The sequence below is a fragment of the Pongo abelii genome, chromosome 16 (genome assembly GCF_028885655.2).
Source record: "Pongo abelii isolate AG06213 chromosome 16, NHGRI_mPonAbe1-v2.0_pri, whole genome shotgun sequence".
In the NCBI taxonomy this organism is placed as follows: domain Eukaryota; kingdom Metazoa; phylum Chordata; class Mammalia; order Primates; family Hominidae; genus Pongo; species Pongo abelii.
Genome location: NC_072001.2, coordinates 48,240,329 through 48,258,403, shown reverse-complemented (window position 1 = coordinate 48,258,403; position 18,075 = coordinate 48,240,329). Strand labels below are relative to the sequence as shown.

General features: G+C 40.5%; 1 non-coding gene across 1 annotated transcript; it reads left to right on the top strand.

Moving 5' to 3' along the window:
* Positions 1-5,304: 5,304 nt before the first annotated feature.
* Positions 5,305-5,411, top strand: LOC112129314 (U6 spliceosomal RNA). The gene has a single exon (XR_002911716.2). It is a non-coding gene; the product is annotated as a U6 spliceosomal RNA (small nuclear RNA).
* The last annotated feature ends 12,664 nt before the right edge of the window (positions 5,412-18,075 follow it).

Here is an 18,075-nt window from a genome sequence, read left to right as displayed (position 1 = left end):
GTGACCATAACTTTTGCCATGTGTAGTGCGACAGCAAAACTAGCATGCATTTCTTTTTCCTTTATCACAACTTCACAGATAGGAGGCTCGTTCTTACCATGGATCTCAGCAACCTCAACATACAACTTTTTCTTTTCTTGTTGAGAACTTCCATCTTTCCCTTAAAGAAAGCCACTTAGGCTTTACTTTGGTATGTCCGAATTGCCAGCATTAAGACTTGCACTTGAGTCATTATTAAGTAAAATAAGGTTACTTGAATACAAGGACTGTGGTCTGATAACGAGGTGGCTACTAAATGACTGAAGGGTGGGTGATATATACAGTGTGATACGCTGGACAGGGGAGGATTCACGTCCCAGGTGGAGGGAGTGGAGTGGGCCAGTGCAAGATTTCATCACACAGCTCAGAACGGCGTGCAATTTAAAGCTTACGAATTATTTATTTCCGCATTTTTCTATTTAATATTTTTGGACCGTGGTTGACCACTGGTAACTGAAACTGCTGAAAGTGAAACTTTGGACGAAGGGACTACTATACTACCTAAGCTTCCAGAGAAAAAAATCAGGCCTTCATCTCATTGCATGCATTTGCTTCTCAACCATGTATAAAGGGTCTTCTCTCGCTGCTACAGAAAAAGAGGTGAACCTTCTCACCAAGTCTAATCCACGCAACCGTCCTTTGATCCTAATCTTTCTCGTTTTTCAGAATTTGCTACAGCAATTATCATCTTTCTTGTAACTCCAGCACCACCACTGCTCTGTGTGTGTGGGAGGGAGCTTTCCCCCTCAGAAAATAGTCATGCTCAAAACAATCCACAGTGCGGTCTACATCCCTGATCTGTGATCAAGGCCTTATCATGACAAAATGATCACTCCTAGTTTGAGAGCTACCTCTTGCCTTGCAATATCATATAATCAAATAGATAATCAAAATGTACATACAGATTCCACACATTTTTAATAACCAGTTGGTTTGGACTTATACAGATAGCTGAACCAACCAAAAATTCTAGCATAAGCTTTCTCATATATTTGAACTAACTTTACAACAATTCATTTGCCTACCTGATCTGTAGCAGTGTGTACTTTGTAGTATGTATCTGTTGAGTGATTACAAACTATAATTATTGTTGGTGAAGTCAAAATATGCTTCAGGCCAATCCTGCTCCATAGGGATAATATGCTGAAGGGAATTTAGTTCAATATCCCAATATATTTGATTGTTAATATCAACATTATAAGTTTTATTAGCTTCTAAAATATTAATTTTACCTCATGTGATCTACCCACCCCAGCCTCCCAAAGTGCTGGGATTTACAGGCATGAGCACGTGGTTTTATTCCTTCCAATTTTCTATTAACCCATTACTTTGAGGATGAAAAGTAATCTGATAAGCCTACTGAATGTGATGTTTTGGCCCCTAATCCTGTGGAAGTCTTATGGTTAATTATAAATGGTATCATAAAGGAGGAGACCTTTATGGGATTTTAAAGGAAGTTGGAGGGACCTACAACTACTCTCTTCAAACTGCCCAGGGTGTACAAATTCCAAGGCAGATACCAAGGGTGGAAGTAGTGTGAGGTCGGTGAAGTACTAACCATGTCCACAAAATTTAGGGGGACCAAAAAAACCTCAGTAATCCAGATAAGTATTAATGCAGTATTTTTTAAGAATCAAAATTAATGAAAAAATCCATGACAAAATATCAAAATGTTAAATGAAGACAAGATCAGTATTACTGATGTTTCTTTTGCCTCAGGTTCCAATGTGGCTTGACACGGCACTGACTGTACCCAGGAACTAGAGGTGAAGTGGAAGTAAACCGGCCCTTGTGGTCCGCTACCCAGCTGCCATTCAAATTTTTCAGGTAGCCCAGAAAACCTCTAGCCTAGGATTGGATGATGGCTGATTGCACTTGACCTCCAAGATGTCCGCTTGGCCCTCTTACAAGTGTACTTTACTTTCTTTTCATTCCTGCTCTAAAGCTTTTTAATAAACTTTCATTCCTGCTCAAAAAAAAAAAAAAAAAAAAAAAAGATGAAACCTGAAAAAATGTAACATCCATCTAGGCTTCAAATTTATTTCTGACAATAAAATCTCAAATACAGAGTCCTCCACACAGTCAAATACAGACAGATGCAGGAGGAGAAAATATCCCTCTAGCAAAACAACATTCAAAAGACACATCGACTGGGACTCCAGATACCAGATTATCAGACACAGACTATAAAGCATCAGCCCACAGTGAAGCCCCATACCTATTAGTATAGTAGTCACTCCATTTCTCCCCTGTACCCCCAAGTCCTAAGCAACCAATAACCTACTTTCTGTCCCTATCATTTTGTCTATTCTGGACATTTCATGTAAATGGAATCATTCAATAAGTGGTCTTTTGTGATGAGCTTCTATCGCTCAGCAAAATATTTTCAAGTTTCCTTCATTCTGTAGCTTGTATCAGTACCTCATGTATTCTTATGGCCAAATGAAATCCCACTGTATGGATATACACATTTGATTTATCTATTCATCAGTTGCTGAATATTTAGGTTATTTCCACTTTGGGGCTATTATGATAAGACTGCTGTGAACACTTACATACAAGTTTCTGCGTGGGCATATGTTTTCACTTCTCTTGGGATATATACCTAGGAGTGGAATTTCTGGGTCATGTGGTAACTCTGTACGCCTTACAGAAAAAAAGTTATATTAAAAAAGTAATAAGAATAAATATAAGCCCACTAATATGCCAAATCAGTGTATGATTTGTGTGATTCATTTGTATAATTATTTGTATAATTTTAGCATGATTTTTTAAAGGCAATGAAAATGATCGAAAGGATGAAGTGGCTCCCATGTGAAGACAGACTAAAAAGATTACAATTCAGTCTAGCAGGAGGAAAGTTGAGGAAGTTACAGAATCCAGATTTTTAAAATTGCAGTGTAGTATCTTGATCGATCAGTTAACTTCTGATTTATTTAACAACTTTCAAAGCACCTCAGTGAGGGAATACAACCTTGATTAAAGAAGAAATAGTTCAAGAACTAAATAATAAAGCTACATGGGAAGTAATAAACTGTTGTTTTTCACAAAGCAAATAATAAGTACATATGAATATTTATTAATTAACTCTTGAGAACCTACTATATGCTAGGCATCATGCTGTTGCCTTTAAAACATTCTTTATCTCATTTGACTGTTCTAAGAAACATCAAGATAGGTATTATTTTCCTTATTAAAAAAGAAGAAATGGAGATTAAGTGCTCATGATCAAGTCGCACTTATTTTAACCGAAAGTCTTCTCTTAAGTCTTCATCATTTCTTTCCTCCTTTTTAGAGCCATATTTCGCAAAAAGATGGCTTATACTTTCCATATTTGTTCTCTCACCTTCAATTCACTACTCGATCCACTTACATCTGCAGTTTTTCTCACATTGTCCAACTGCTTCCTCTGAGTTCAACAAATAACTGAGAGTTGCAGTGGCTGCTTTTTTTTTTTTGAGACAGAGTCTCACTCTTATAGCCCAGGCTGGAGTGCAGTGGCTTGATCCCAGCTCACTGCCATCTCCTCCCCCTGGGCTCAAGCTTATTCTGCTGCCTCAGCCTCCTGAGTAGCTGGGATTACAGGCACATGCCATCACGCCCGGCTAATTTTTTGCATTTTTAGTAGAGTTGGAGTTTCACCATGTTGGCCAGGCTGGTCTCAAACTCCTGACCTCAGGTGATCCGCCTGCCTCAGCCTCCCAAAGTGCTGGGATTACAGGCGTGAGCCACCATGCCTGGCCCAGTGGCTGTTTTCTAGGCTTTATCTTGAAACAGTCTTCCATTCACCAAATTATGGCCCGCAGTCAAATCTGGACTGCCATCTGTTTTCAACAGGTCCTTCAAGCTAAAAATTTTTTTTTTTTTTTACGTATTCTAATAGTTGAAACAAATGAAAAGAAAAATAATATTTCATGATGCATGAAAATGACATGAATTTCAAATTTCAGTGTTCATAAATAATGTTTTTTTGGAAAACAGCCACATGTATTCATTTGCATATTGTCCATGGCTACTTTTGTGCTCCAATGGCAGATTGAGTAGTTGTGATAGAGACACTGTAGGGTGCTACCACTGCTTCACAATGTGGCTTGGCACGCCACAAATCACAGTGACACAGTTATCACTTGACAGGGTTTCAAGTGTCTCATATGTCACTGTACCTATGATATTTTATTTTTTTATTACCAGTCTATACCCATCATGTCAAAACAGAAAAGTAAATGTTACTGTCATACTTCTAAGGCACAGTGGAGTGTGGATTATTCTGATTAAATTAGACGGCAAAACATTGTGCAATGACGTTATAGCTGTGCTGAAAGAATACATGTTGACATTACCAGAAGTACTCATCACAAGATTTCCAACTTACAGGAAAGCAACAGTCAGAAAAAAATAGAAAATTTAAAATGAAATATCTCATTACAGCAAAATGTCTTCACAAAAATAAAAAAATGAAAAAAAAAGTCTTCAACCTTTTTGTAGGTAAGAATCCCAACTGGCTCATTTGTTAGCTAATCAAGGAAAGCCATTTACTAATGGCTAGTTAATTAAATCATGTTTGGTTGCTGAAGAAATGTGTCCGGAAGAAACAAACTGCTTAAAATTAGTGTTAGCCTTTGGCATGCAGCGTTGCTCTCCGAGTTGAGGACAATGGGAGCGACAATAATCAATTAACACAAATGATGTGGAGTGGTTTTCCTTTGATCTTGGTGAATCAACATGGGTTACTGATTCTGCTCAGTTGTGGATTGTTCAGGGAATCAATACTGAGTCTTTAGTGGGAACTGAAGAATTGTGTGAATATCCTGACTTGCCGCACCCCCCTACAGCAGTCAATGGTTCAGCAATGGTAAGATTTTATTGCAATCTTTTGAGCTTGGGGCTAGGATTGAAGTTTTTTTCAAATAGAAGAACTGCCCGCAACCACTGTTAATTACTTTAGAATTTGCTTTTGCTACAGACTTGATGTTTCTTAATAAATTCAACCTAAAATTATGAGGCAAAACAGTGCTTATATTCAAAACTTATGGTAAAGTCATTTAGATGGCTCATGTCTCAATCACAAGTAATATGAAATTACTTTACCTACTTCCCATGCTGTCAAAACTGAAAACAAAAAGCAAGATCTCCAGTCTCCATTTGCAAAAGATATATTTTCTGAACTCAAATGACCATTCCAGCAGAGTTTTTCTGAACTCAATGCAAGAACAAAGGTAATTTCAAAGTACATTTAACTGTGTGGTTTAGGAAAGTGATTTATCGGTGCTTGCTTTGGCGGCACATGTATTAAAATTGGAACGATACAGAGAAGATTAGCATGGCTCCTGTGCAAGGATGACACGCAAATTCCTGAAGCCTTCCACATTTTTAATTTAATTTTTTTAAAAACAATTTTAAAAATTGTTTTAAAATTAGAAAAAGAAAGTGTAGGCCAGGCGTGGTGGCTCACACCTCTAATCCCAACAGTTTGGGAGGCCGAGGCGGGCAGATCATGAGGTCAGGAGTTTGAGACCATCCTGGCCAATATGGTGAAACCCCATCTCTACTAAAAAATACAAAAATTAGCCGGGTGTGGTGGCGCATGTCTGTAGTCCCAGGTACTCAGGAGGCTGAGGCAGGAGAATCGCTAGAACTTGGGAGGGAGGCAGAGGTTGTCGTGAGCCGAGATCGCGCCGCAGCACTCCAGCCTGGGCGACAGAGCGAGACTCTGGCTCAAAAAAAAAAAGAAAGAAAGTGATTTATTGGCAATGACATGCTAAAAACCAACTGTCAGAAGAAGAATCTAATACAATTCTATAAATACCTTTCCAAGCAATGAATATGTTCAGTTTAAATTATATGTTCCTGGGCCGGGAGTGGTGGCTCACGCCTGTAATCCCAGCACTTTGGAAGACCAAGGCGGGTGGATCACAAGGTCAGGAGATCAAGACCATCCTGGCTAACATGGTGAAACTCCGTCTCCACTAAAAATACAAAAAAATTAGCCGAGCGTGGTGGCGGTCGCCTGTGGTCCCAGCTACTCGGGAGGCTGAGGCGGGAGAATGGCATGAACCCAGGAGGCAGAGCTTGCAGTGAGCCAAGATGACACCACTGCACTCTGGGAGACAGAGTGAGACTCCATCTCAAAAAAAAAAAAAAAATTATATGTTCCTGAATTGATATCAACATTTGGCATTACGTGTCTGTGTGAAAAGACATTTGAAATATATAAAGATGTAAAACCTCATCACATTAATAGATGAACATTTGCAATTTATTTTGATAATAGGGAACACTAACACTGAACGCCAATTAAGCAAAACTATCATTCCCCCAAAAGAAAATTTCATTTTTCTCGTTGGTAGAACTATATTATAAAAAGGTTGTCCTCAATTTTTATTATATTTTGAATTTTGTCGATAAAAACTTTATGGCTTCTTTTTCCTCTCTGTTATATAAGTACCCACATAATATGTTGATTCTGATTCTTGGCTACAAAGCCTAAAATATTTACTATCTGATCCTTTACAGGATAAGTTTACCAAGCCCTGGAGTCTAAAGGACTTGAAAGTCTTCAGCTTCCTTAGGGCTCTTTTCAAGGCCCTATTTCTTTCTCATTCTTCACTAGATCCTTCCCTCACTTTACTACCTATGATTTCATTGTGATCTATAGGAAATCTGCCAAATGTACACCTTCAGCTTAGAACAAATTAATCAACAACCTACTTATTTTTTTCATCCTCGCTGCCTCCATTCTAGTCCAAGCTACCAATATCTCTCACCTGAACCATTGCCACAGCCTCCTCAAGCCTCAGCAGCCAGACTGACCTCTCAGTATGGAAATCCGGTCCCCTCTTCTCCCCATCTCCGCAAAGTCTCTCAGTGGAATTCTCATTTTTCTCTAAAACAAAGTCCCAAATCCTTACAATGGACTACACAGCCCCACATGGCCTTGCACCCGCCCACCTCCAGCCTGTCTCATTGCCACTTTCCCTGGCTTCCCTCCACTCTGGCTATCCCAGAGCCATGCTCTCTTCTGCCCCAGGGATTTTACACATTTTCCCTTTGCCAGAAATGCCTCTGATCTTCCCTGTCTTCATCTCTCATCTCCCCTTTTTGCTTGGCTAGCTCTGATAAATGTGCTTCTCAGACAATCATGTCTCCCTAGAACTCTACTCCTTTGATTTAAATGGACTCTTTATACAGTTGAAGAATCCTTACTAACACTGTGGAATCTAATGCTTTTAACTGCCATTATTTGTTTTGAAGATATCCAATTGTATTAATTGTTTTTTATTTTCTGTATTTCCTGATGGTTTGACATCTTGCTGGCCAGAGAAAGACTGCCCCTTCCAAGGCTTGCTAATTCTTAGAGATAGCAAAGGGCTTGGCTAGGAGCACATTTTTCATATACAAACCAACCAATCCCAAGTCTATAGCCCTGCCATCTCCTTATCGATCTCTCAGACACCAAACCAATATTTCCCCTGCTCTAAACCAGGCAACTGCAGACCACTCCTATAGCCCAGAGCTGGTCAGAATTATTCAACCTAGTCAATCCCAAGCTGCTTACTCTGCTCTGCCTTGCCTTTCCCAAGGAAACCCCAACAAAGACTCATGTCTAAGCTTCCCCCAGCTCCTGTCTTCCGCCACATGACCAAAGCTTGACGATTCCCTTGTGGACCTGTGTGGTATGTGGTGACCCCTCTCTGGGCCTGTGAGTACAATAAACTTCCATTCAAGCCTCGTCCTCATTTCCTCCTGTGGTCACACCCACTTTGCCATGCCATATTCAAATTTTCATTTTTAAAACAACCCTGAATAACCCCCGCATGATTTGGGTTCCTTTTGGTTGCACGTAATGGAAGCTTTACTTAAAGTAGGTTAAACAAGAAAACTTACTGCACACAATAGGAAGTTTAGCGGTAAGGAAATTCAACTACCTTATGACCAAGTTTTTTTCCATCTTTCTGGATGGAAAGCCTCCCTCATTGTTGGCTTATCCTTAGGCTGACAGCAAGATGAAGGCAACAGTTCCTGGGATCATATCCTAGTGTTACTTTTTTCTGTGTAGCTCTTTCATAGAAGCAGAAACTTTCCCTAGAATCTCCTTAGCAGGACTCCTATCATTCTTTTGTTGGCCACTTGGGTCATCTGCCCATTCCTGACCAGTCATTGGCATTTAGGATGGGATTTATCCGAACTACCTTTGGAACTGGGAGGGTGGCATTCACTTGGGACAAGTTGATGCAGGAAAGAGGGATGAAGAAAATTACATTCTTTTGGGAGGGAGAAGGGGGAAATGGATGCTGGGGAGGAAATTAACTTGTCCACTGCAACCCTCAGCAAGAACTTACTCTCTGCCTGATCAGATAATCATTGCTGGAGAAAGTTGTAAGATTGTCCCAATTTTCTTCTCTACTGTTTCTTCTGATTCTTTTTACACTGAAATTGATTTCTTTCATTTTATGTTCTTCCAGAAAATGTTTAAACATGTAATGTGCACCAGAACCACCTGGAAGGCCTGCTAAAATGCAGATTCTAGTGCCCTGCACCCAGAGGTTCTGATTTAGTAGGTAGTCTCAGACCATTTTAAAAGAAGTGCTGACAAAAATGATACCACATTCCAGCTCCTATGAATGTTCCTGAAACAGTGAGAGGGTAACCAGACTGGAGACCCCATCATATGAGGTAGGTTATTTTGCTTGTAAGTAGGATGATGCAACTATTGAAATTTTCTATCACAGGCACCTGAAAATATTGCAACATAACTTTCTCTCTAGCAGCGTTCTAAGAATATTTCCTAGTTTTACCCTTTCATAGCACATAAAGCAGTGAAAAACTGTTGCAATTTTATCAATATGTTTTTGTAGGTCTGGGTTCTAGAGTCACTGAGTTCAAAACTTCTCCAAGACAGAGAAGACAGATTGCCTAAATGATGAATCTGGTGTTAGCTGCTTTCAGTTCAGCCCAGTTTTCTGACATGGACAGAATCGATGAAAAGCAGCTTTTTCATTGAACCAGTGAGACAAGTAGAACACTTTTCCCTCTGAATGATAATTTAAAACATATTTTAATGTGTATTTTACACATTATGGTATAAAATGAAAAATTCTTATGAATTTTAATATTTAAAAAGGAGACTTCAAAGAAATTTTGTAATTTCCTTGGCCACTTTGGCCACACCGCATACTCTCCAGAGTATGTGTTTGCTGTCCTCTGCTATTAGCGGTAATTCAGTGGAAAATATTGAAAAGTCCTGATTGAATTGGTTTTCTTTTTTTAAGGAGTGCTTAGGAAGGTATCAACCATTTAAAATTTCTCCAAACCATACCTAGGGAGAGAAATTTTTCTGTTATTTAAAAATCAGACTGATAGGATATTTTTATAGAAAAGGCAGTTTTATTATTTTCTAGTACTATGCTATAATAATTCAAAACAGGCTAAGACAGCATTGCCTACTACAGAACCTCAGTGAAATGGAGAAAAAAAATTTTGATATGGTATAAGAAAGCACAGGCTTACCACAGGTATCTCCTTAAATTGGAATTTATTATTTGCAATCACACTGAAGATAATGTCTGAAGCCTTTTACAAAACGAAGTAAAATTTCCCACGTAATTTTGTAAACAGCCTTAATTTTCTATGGCAACAATTGTCACTGAGGTAAAAGGGGAAACTTTGATTTTTGTCTCTACCAATAATCACAAATGGTAAAATCTGTTTTAGCGAGGTCTTAGTATAAGCTATATTATACAGAAAGGTTGCTTGGGTGGGATTCATGCGAATGCCCAGAAGAATTTATCTTCGAGTCAAAGATGAGACCCTTGGGTTAGCACTTTTGTCCACACACACACCCTGCCCTCAGGCTCCAAGATACAGGGATGTGGCTTTCCAAAGGACCTCGGAAACTCTTTCCACTTCTGCCCCTGCAGAAACTATTTCCTTGACCAGAATTGCTGACATTTCATTGTGCATAGGATAGGAACAAACTTTGGCATAGGTTAGAATGTCTTCAGTTCTATGAGACGTGCTGAGAAAAGAATTTCTCCAGCTATTCTCTGCTTCTCTGATCCATCAACATTTTTTCTCTCTATTAGACATTTCCATTAGTGTGCAAATGCAGTATTATTTCACCCACTTTAAAAAGAAAGAAAAAAACCCTCTCTTCACCTCACTATCACTTCTAGCTACTGCTCTATTCTTGCACTCTCTGCAGAAGAACTCTTCAAAATAGTCATCTATCCTCCCTGTCTGTAGTTCCTCTAATCCCATTCCCTCCTGAGCCTACTCATTCAGGCTTCTACACCCAGCTCTCTACATAAACTGCCCTTGTTACAATTACTAATGTTCCCTACATTGAAAAATCCCAGGCAAATATCCCTCATTCTTACTTGAGTCATCAGCACTGTTCAACAGTGGATCCCCTTTTTCCCCCATAAAACATTTTCTTCCTCTGGTTCTTTTCTTTTCCTTTTCTTTTCTTTTCTCTCTCTTTCTTTCTCTCTCTCTCTCTCTCCCTCCCTCCCTCCCTCTCTCTCTCTCTCTCTCTCCCTCTCCCTCTCTTTTGTGACGGAGTTTTACTCTTGTCACCCAGGCTGGAGTGGAATGGTGTGATCTCGGCTCACTGCAACCTCTGCCTCCCGGGTTCAAGTGATTCTCCTGCCTCAGCCTCCTGAGTAGCTGGGATTACAGACATGCACCACCACGCCTGGTTAATTTTGCATCTTTGGTAGAGACGGGGTTTCTCCATGTTGGTCAGGCTGGTCTCAAACTCCTGACCTCAGGTGATCCGCCCGCCTCAGCCTCCCAAAGTGCTGGGATTACAGGCGAGAGCCACTGTGCCCGACCATCCTCTGGTTTTCATAACACCCCTCGCACCTGGCTTTCCTCTTTCCTCAATGGCTGCTATTTCTCCATCTCCTTGGCTGGTTCCTACTGACTTTAACCATTGGACTGCTCCAGGGCTCAGTCTTTGGCTCTTTCCCTTAGATTCTGTCTATATTTTCTTTCTTGGGAATCTCATTCAGTCTTGTGGCTTTCATTTCCATGTATATGACTCCCAAATTTATAACTCCAGTCCTGACTTGTCTACACTCATGTATTCAACTGCCTATTCAATGTCTCTGCTAGGCACATCCCAAACTGAACTTCTGATGCTTCTCCCAACACCTGCCTCTCCCTGAGTCTTCCTCTGTTTAGTTAAAGTAATTCCATCCCTCCAATGGCTTAGGCTGACAACCCTGGACTCATCTGTGACTCCTCTCTTTCTCTCATCCTTCATATCTAATCCACCAGCAGATCCATCTACCTTTGAAATATATTCAGAATCCTACCACTTCTTGCCACCTCGGTTGCTCCCGTCCTGGTGCCAGCTACTGCCATCTCTCCCCTGGCTTACTGAAAACACCTCGTCCCGATCTCCTTGCTTCTACCCTTGTTCCCTTTTAGTCTGTTCTCATCAGCAGCTAGAATGATCCCGTTAAAACAAAAGTCAGGTCATGTCACTCCTCTCCCTCCCAACTCACTCAGGGGAAGCCTGTGCGCTTACAGAAGTTCCACACAACCTGGGTCCCACTGCCACCCCAGCTCCAGCTCCTCCACCTCCCTTCTTCACTTCACTCCAGCCTCACAGGCCTCCTCACTGGCCCCAGAACACCCTAGACAGACTTTCACTGTCAGACCTTTGCTCTTGCTTTTCTTCTGGAAGCCTTGTCCCCAGCTATCTCCATGAGTTGTTCCCCTGCCTCCTTCAGGTCTTTGCTTAAATGTGAGTCCTTCCCTAACCATTTTATTTAAAATTGCAATCTTCACCCACCACCTGACCACCGGATCTGACCACCACTAGAACTGAGGCAAATTAATTTTGAGTTTGCTGTTGTGTGACTAAAATGTGCCTAGGATTTGAAAGGGGCTCTTTTAAGAGAGAACACCTGCTTGTATGTATGGCCAAAGGTCAGCAAGGCTTTGAAGTTTCTCCCATACCTGGGTACATGTCACTCTCCTAGCCCATAAATACAATTCTAAGCTCCATTTCCAGTTACAGGTAAACTAAATTTTCTTTCTCCTAATAAAGACTCCCAGTCTCCTTGTAGTTCTTCTTTTGTTTTGTTTGTTTGTTTGTTGACATAGAGTCTCACTCTGTCACCCTAGGCTAGAGTGCAGTGGCATGATTTTGGCTCACTGCAGCCTCCACCTCCTGGGTTCAAGCGATTCTTGTGCCTCAGCCTCCTGAGCAGCCAGGACTACACGCACACGCCACCACACCCGACTCATTTTTTGCATTTTTAGTGGAGACGAGGTTTCACCATGTTGGCCAGGCTGATCTCGAACTCCTGGCCTCGAACTCCTGATCCGCCTGCTTCAGTCTCCCAAAGTGCTGGGATTACAGGTGTGAGCCACTGCACCCGGGTCCATGTAGTTTCTTCTGTTCCCTGGATTCATTTGTCCAAAGTATACCAGCATCAGTAATATCTATCGTGGTCTTTATTTCACTTAAGGATTTATTCAGATAGACCATCTCTCATGTTTTGGAGTCATTCTTTACAGGGAAACCCATCTTTAATATATTTCTTTTTTTTTCAATATACTTTAAGTTCTAGGGCACATCTGCACAATGTGCAGGTTTGTTACGTATGTATACATGTGCCATGTTGGTGTGCTGCACCCATTAACTCGTCATTTACATTAGGTATATCTCCTAATGCTATCCCTCCCCCCTCCCCCCACCCCACGACAGGCATCTTTAATATATTTCTAAAGCAAGTGATCTCTTTTCAGATGCTCACTTTTCACTTAGGAAAGGTAACTGCTCAAAGCCAGGTACTTGAGGGTGCAAGAGGTTGAGTCATTCTCATGGTATGTAGCAAAATGCTGCAATGCAGAGAAGCTGGAGACAAGCAAAGGATGCCCAATCTATGCTTCTATAGAAGATTTATCAATTCAGGTGTGTGGCTCAGGGACTTGGCCTGCTTGTGGTGGGCAGGAACTGTGATTGAAGATGCCACAGCATTTGGTAGAAGCTTTTGCATGGTAGTCCATGTTTTCCCAGGGACCAGAGAAGGAAAAGGGGTTAGTAATGTTGAGTAAAATGCTCAAAGAAAAACGTCAAAGTCTGTTTAATATAATGCTTAAAGACAAAGGGCCAGAATTCTCATCGCTGTTTAAAAGTTGCAAAAGGGCTGCTGCCCCCTCTTTCTCTCTGGAAATGCCACCCTTTCAACCACTAGTGGTAATGCTCTTTCGACAAACAAGAAAACTTCTACTCAGATCTACAGCTTCTACTAACTGGGTAACAAAGACTCAAACGGGTTCCAGTAGGAAGAAGGAAGGAAAAACACAAGGCTGAACATGATGTTCCCCTTTACACACACCACTTATGCACTTCCAAATACTTTCACATGTGTTTCTTTTCTTCTCTACTTTCAAGTGTAGAGTAGAGAATAACTTCCCCTATAAAGTGCTGAGAGGGAACTCTGTGGCCCTGGAGACACCCACCTCTGGAAAAATTCTTTGCAGCACACATAGTTGTCATAGTTGCTGCTGGACACTGTACTGAATAAAAAAACAGAGTTGACTTCAGTTCCTCTGGGGACATAGAAGATGCCTAAGAATGAGGGTAATGAGGAAAGCTGCTTCCACAGCACGGATTTCAAGTTTAAGTCTTTCTGGGGCTTCTTTAAATAGTAGCATGTGTCTTCTCCTTTTAAAAATTAACCCATCTACCCATCTGTAATTTCTTCGAAGATAAGAAGCATGTTGTCTATTTTTCTTTTCTTTCTTTTTTTTCCTGCTCCGAAAAGCCTGAGTAAGCTTTGCTTTGGGTACAAAAAAAAAAAAAAAAAAAAGGTTTCTGATTGTTTTGAACTTTTTTCCCCCTTGAAAACTGGATGGGTTCCTTTTCATTCCTTAAAGGACTAAATCATATTTCTATGTGTTTCTGTCACCAAGACTCAAAGAGGCACCTACCTGCCACACAAGCATTAGGAGGCACAAGCCCCAGTGAGAAAGATACCCATGACAGCCTTGGAAAAGTCACTCTCCTGGTGGGACACTTTTGAAGCTACAGGCAACAAGACAGATTAGGAGAAGGGAACTTAAGGTAGTCATGTGTTCTATATACTACCAGCCTATTATGAAAAAGTTCCAAGGGATTCTTAATTTATCACTATTAACATCTCTACCTTCTCTCCTATAAATTGGCATTTGTTCTGTGTTGTCAGTCTTGGTATCAATCTTGTCTTTTGTGTCTTAAATATTCAAATATCCTTCTTCTCCACCCATAATCCACTAAGTATAGTTAACTATATTCAAAAAAAAAAAAAGGAAATGAATGTTATCCAATAGATATACTCAAGGACTTAAAATGTTTTTAAGAGTTCCATCTGAAAAAATTTTTTAACAAAGTATGCAGATTTCACTTTGTATTTCTGCTATAACATTACTTTCTATTGAATGTAATTTTGAAATGTTCTCTTTTTAAGAAGATAAATAGATGATAAGGTTCTCCAATAAAAATAAGAAGCAGCACAATAGAAATATATCAGAGCTTCATGAGCTCATGAAGGAATGCTTGTAAATAAATACAAGCGTTTGATGCAAATTACAAATGCTAGTTCCAAATAGAAAAAATGCGGAAAGTAAAGATAGAGGAATAACTTTCTTATTAGAAAAGTTGTATTAGTCACAGTTCTCCAGAATAACAGAACCAACAGGAGATCTATCCACATCTACACACATTGTATGTATGTGTGTGTGTGTATATATATATATATATAGAGAGAGAGAGAGAGAGAGAGATTTTCAGGAAGTGGCTCATGTAATTCTGGGAGCTGGCAAGTCTAAAATTTGCAGAGCAGGTCAGCAGACTGAAAATTCAGGTAAGAGGTGAGGCTGCAGGCTTGAGTCCAAAGTCTATAGGGCAGACCGGGCAGACCGGGAAGGCTAGGAACTCTGGCAGGGTTTCATTTTTTTCTTTCTTTTTTTTTTTTTTTGGTGGGGGTGGGGGAGACAGAGTCTCACTCTGTCACCCAGGCTGGAGTGCAGTGGCATGATCTTGGCTCACTGCAACCTCCACCACCCTAATTCAAGCAATTCTCCTGCCTCGGTCTCTCGAGCAGCTGGGATTACAGGGACCTGCCACCATGCCTGGATAATTTTTTATTTTTAATAGAGATGGGGTTTCACCATGTTGGCCAGGCTGGTCTCAAACTCCTGACCTCAGGTGATCCACCCACCTTGGCCTCCCAAAGTGCTGGGATTACAGGCCTCAGCCACCATACCCTGCAACTCTGGCAGGGTTTCTATGTTGCAGTCTTAAGAGAATTTCTTCTTCAGGAAACCTCAGTCTTTTCTCCTAAGGCCTTCAATGGATTGAATGAGATCTGCTCACATTATGGAGGATGATCTGCTTCATTCAAAGTCTACTGATTTATTTAAAAAATACCTTCACAGCAACATCTAGACTGGTGTTTGACCAAACAACCACGCACCTTAGCCTAGCCAAGTTGACACATAAAATTAACCATCAAGGTAGTCAAGGAGTGTTCCTCTATTTCTTCTTCAGCTCAGGAAGCAAAAAATCTCTGAGACTCAGGGACATAATCAGGTGCACCGAGAAGTTTCCCTAAAGCTTATTCAAACTTAGCAGATACCAGCCTAGCACTGTTAAAGCCTCAATGAAAGAAATGAGAGGTTTTGATACCTGACAAAGCTGCTGAAGATCCCAGAACTCTGGCTTGGGCCCTTAGAAGACCAAATTCATGAATAGTCCTTGGTAAATTTGAAAATTTTGCTCTCCTTAAGATTTGGATAAAATGGGCCGGGCACAGTGGCTCACGCCTGTAATCTCAGCACTTTGGGAGGCCTAGGAGGGTGAGTCACCTGAGGTCAGGAGTTTGAAACCAGTCTGGCCAATATGGCAAAACCCCATCTTTACTAAAAATACAAAAATTAGCTGGGCATGGTGGCGTGCACCTGTAATCCCAGCTACTCGGGAGCCTGAGGTAAGAGAATCACTTGAACCTGGGAGGTGGAGGTTGCAGTGAGCCGGGATTGCACCACTGCACTCCAGCCTGGGAGACAGAGCAAGACTCCATCTAAAATAATTTTTAGATAAAATGAAGTAAGCAGGATAACACTAGAATAAGCAATGATTATAGTATTTGAGAATAAGTATAGGATATAATTAATTATAACTAAGTATATATTCTTTGAAACCACTTCTAATGTGTATAATTCAATTTAGAGATAATTCTAGGAATTATTATGTTTAGCTTCTTCAGCAGAATATTATTTGAAAAAGAAAATCAAAAGCATGCCAATCTTTGACCCAGTTAACCATTATCTGTGAGAATGGCATCTAGTGGTAGATTAAGTAATACCTAGGTGGAAATGAAACAACTTTTGGAATGCTAGCTTTGCAAATCTAAGCCAAAACCTATCATGAGATAGCAAAAGTCCCAACCTGTTATATTCCTTCCAAACATCTAACTCATATTTCTTCCTTACTTGTTTGTCTTCTGATTGTCAATCTTCCTTAACTTAAAGGGCCCATAACAGAAAACTTTCAATCGGCCGGGTGTAGTGGCTCACCCCTGTAATCCCAGCACTTCGTGAGGCAGAGGCAGGCGTGTCACCTGAGGTCAGGAGTTTGAGACCAGTCTGGCCAACATGGTGAAACCCCGTATCTACCGAAAATAAAAAAGTGTTAGCTGGGCTTGGTGGCACATGCCTGTGGTCCCAGGTACTAGGTAGGCTGAGGTGGAAGTTGCAGTGAGCTGAGATTGCACCACTGCACTCCAGCCTGGGTAACAGAGCGAGACCCTGTCTCAGAACAAAAACCAAAAACCAAAAAACAAACAAACAAACAAAAACTTTCAATGAAGAATAACATGCATTCTTAAGAAACATCCTTTTGTTCCACCTTTCCATTACAAATCCTATACTCATCTGATTAGGAAGTTTATAGGGAATTCACACTGTTCCTATTTCTATTTCCCTGGTTCCTACTAATTTTTTTTTTTTTTTTTTTTTTGAGACAGAGTTTTGTTCTTGTTGCCCAGGGTGGAGTGCACGGGCGTGATCTCGCTCACCACAACCTCCGCCTCCTAGGTTCAAGCCATTCTCCTGCCTCAGCCTCCCGAGTAGCTGGTATTACAGGCATATGCCACCACGCCCAGCTAATTTTGTATTTTTAGTAGAGATGGGGTTTCTCCACATTGGTCAGGCTGGTCTGGAGCTCCCGACCTCAGGTGATCCACCCACCTCAGCTTCCCAAAGTGCTGGGATTACAGGCATGAGCCACTGTGTCCAGCTCCGGTTCCTACTAATTTTTATAAATTTGGAATTCATGCTTTTCATTCTATAGAAACAAACTTCCCACCAAGGTCTTCAGTTTTTCCATAACTAAATATTCTCCTTTCTAAAATTGTTTGTATTCCTACAGAGGTTTAAAAGGAGAAAAGAGAAGTAGGGAGTTTGGTCATGTATTCACCGAGGTCTTCTAACATGATCCCAGTGGAGTACAGATTGGCGAATCTACAGAGAACAAAGGTTGTGATGACTTCTGTTCTTACCTGAGAAAGAGAAAATATAAGTGAGAAGTTTTGTTCTTCTCACCAAAAGCCTCTATATTATCTTAATTGTATGCAAAATACTTAAGAAAAACACAGATTAAGGGATGGGAAATGATCAGAAATAAGAACAGCGACTCTGTCCTTTATTGGCAGTCTAGGGAAAGTGACCTTTTTTTACCCTATAAATTTGAAAATTATCATGTGATGCTTTTGGAGCCAATAGAATCCCCAATTCTCTGGGAAGGAATGGATTGACTAGGAAAGGAATGTATTATCAGTTCTAAAGGGCTGGCTATCAGGGCTGTGGCAATTTCCTTTTTTCTTTCTCTTTGCCCTCTACTTACTTGTGAAAATTTTAGCGCTCATTATCACCTTCAGCAGGGCCGAAACAAGGAAAAGAATTAAAATTCAAATTAGTAAGCCTTTTTATAGAAGCTTTGCTAAAATATGGAAGAATAAAATTACTCACTATAATTAA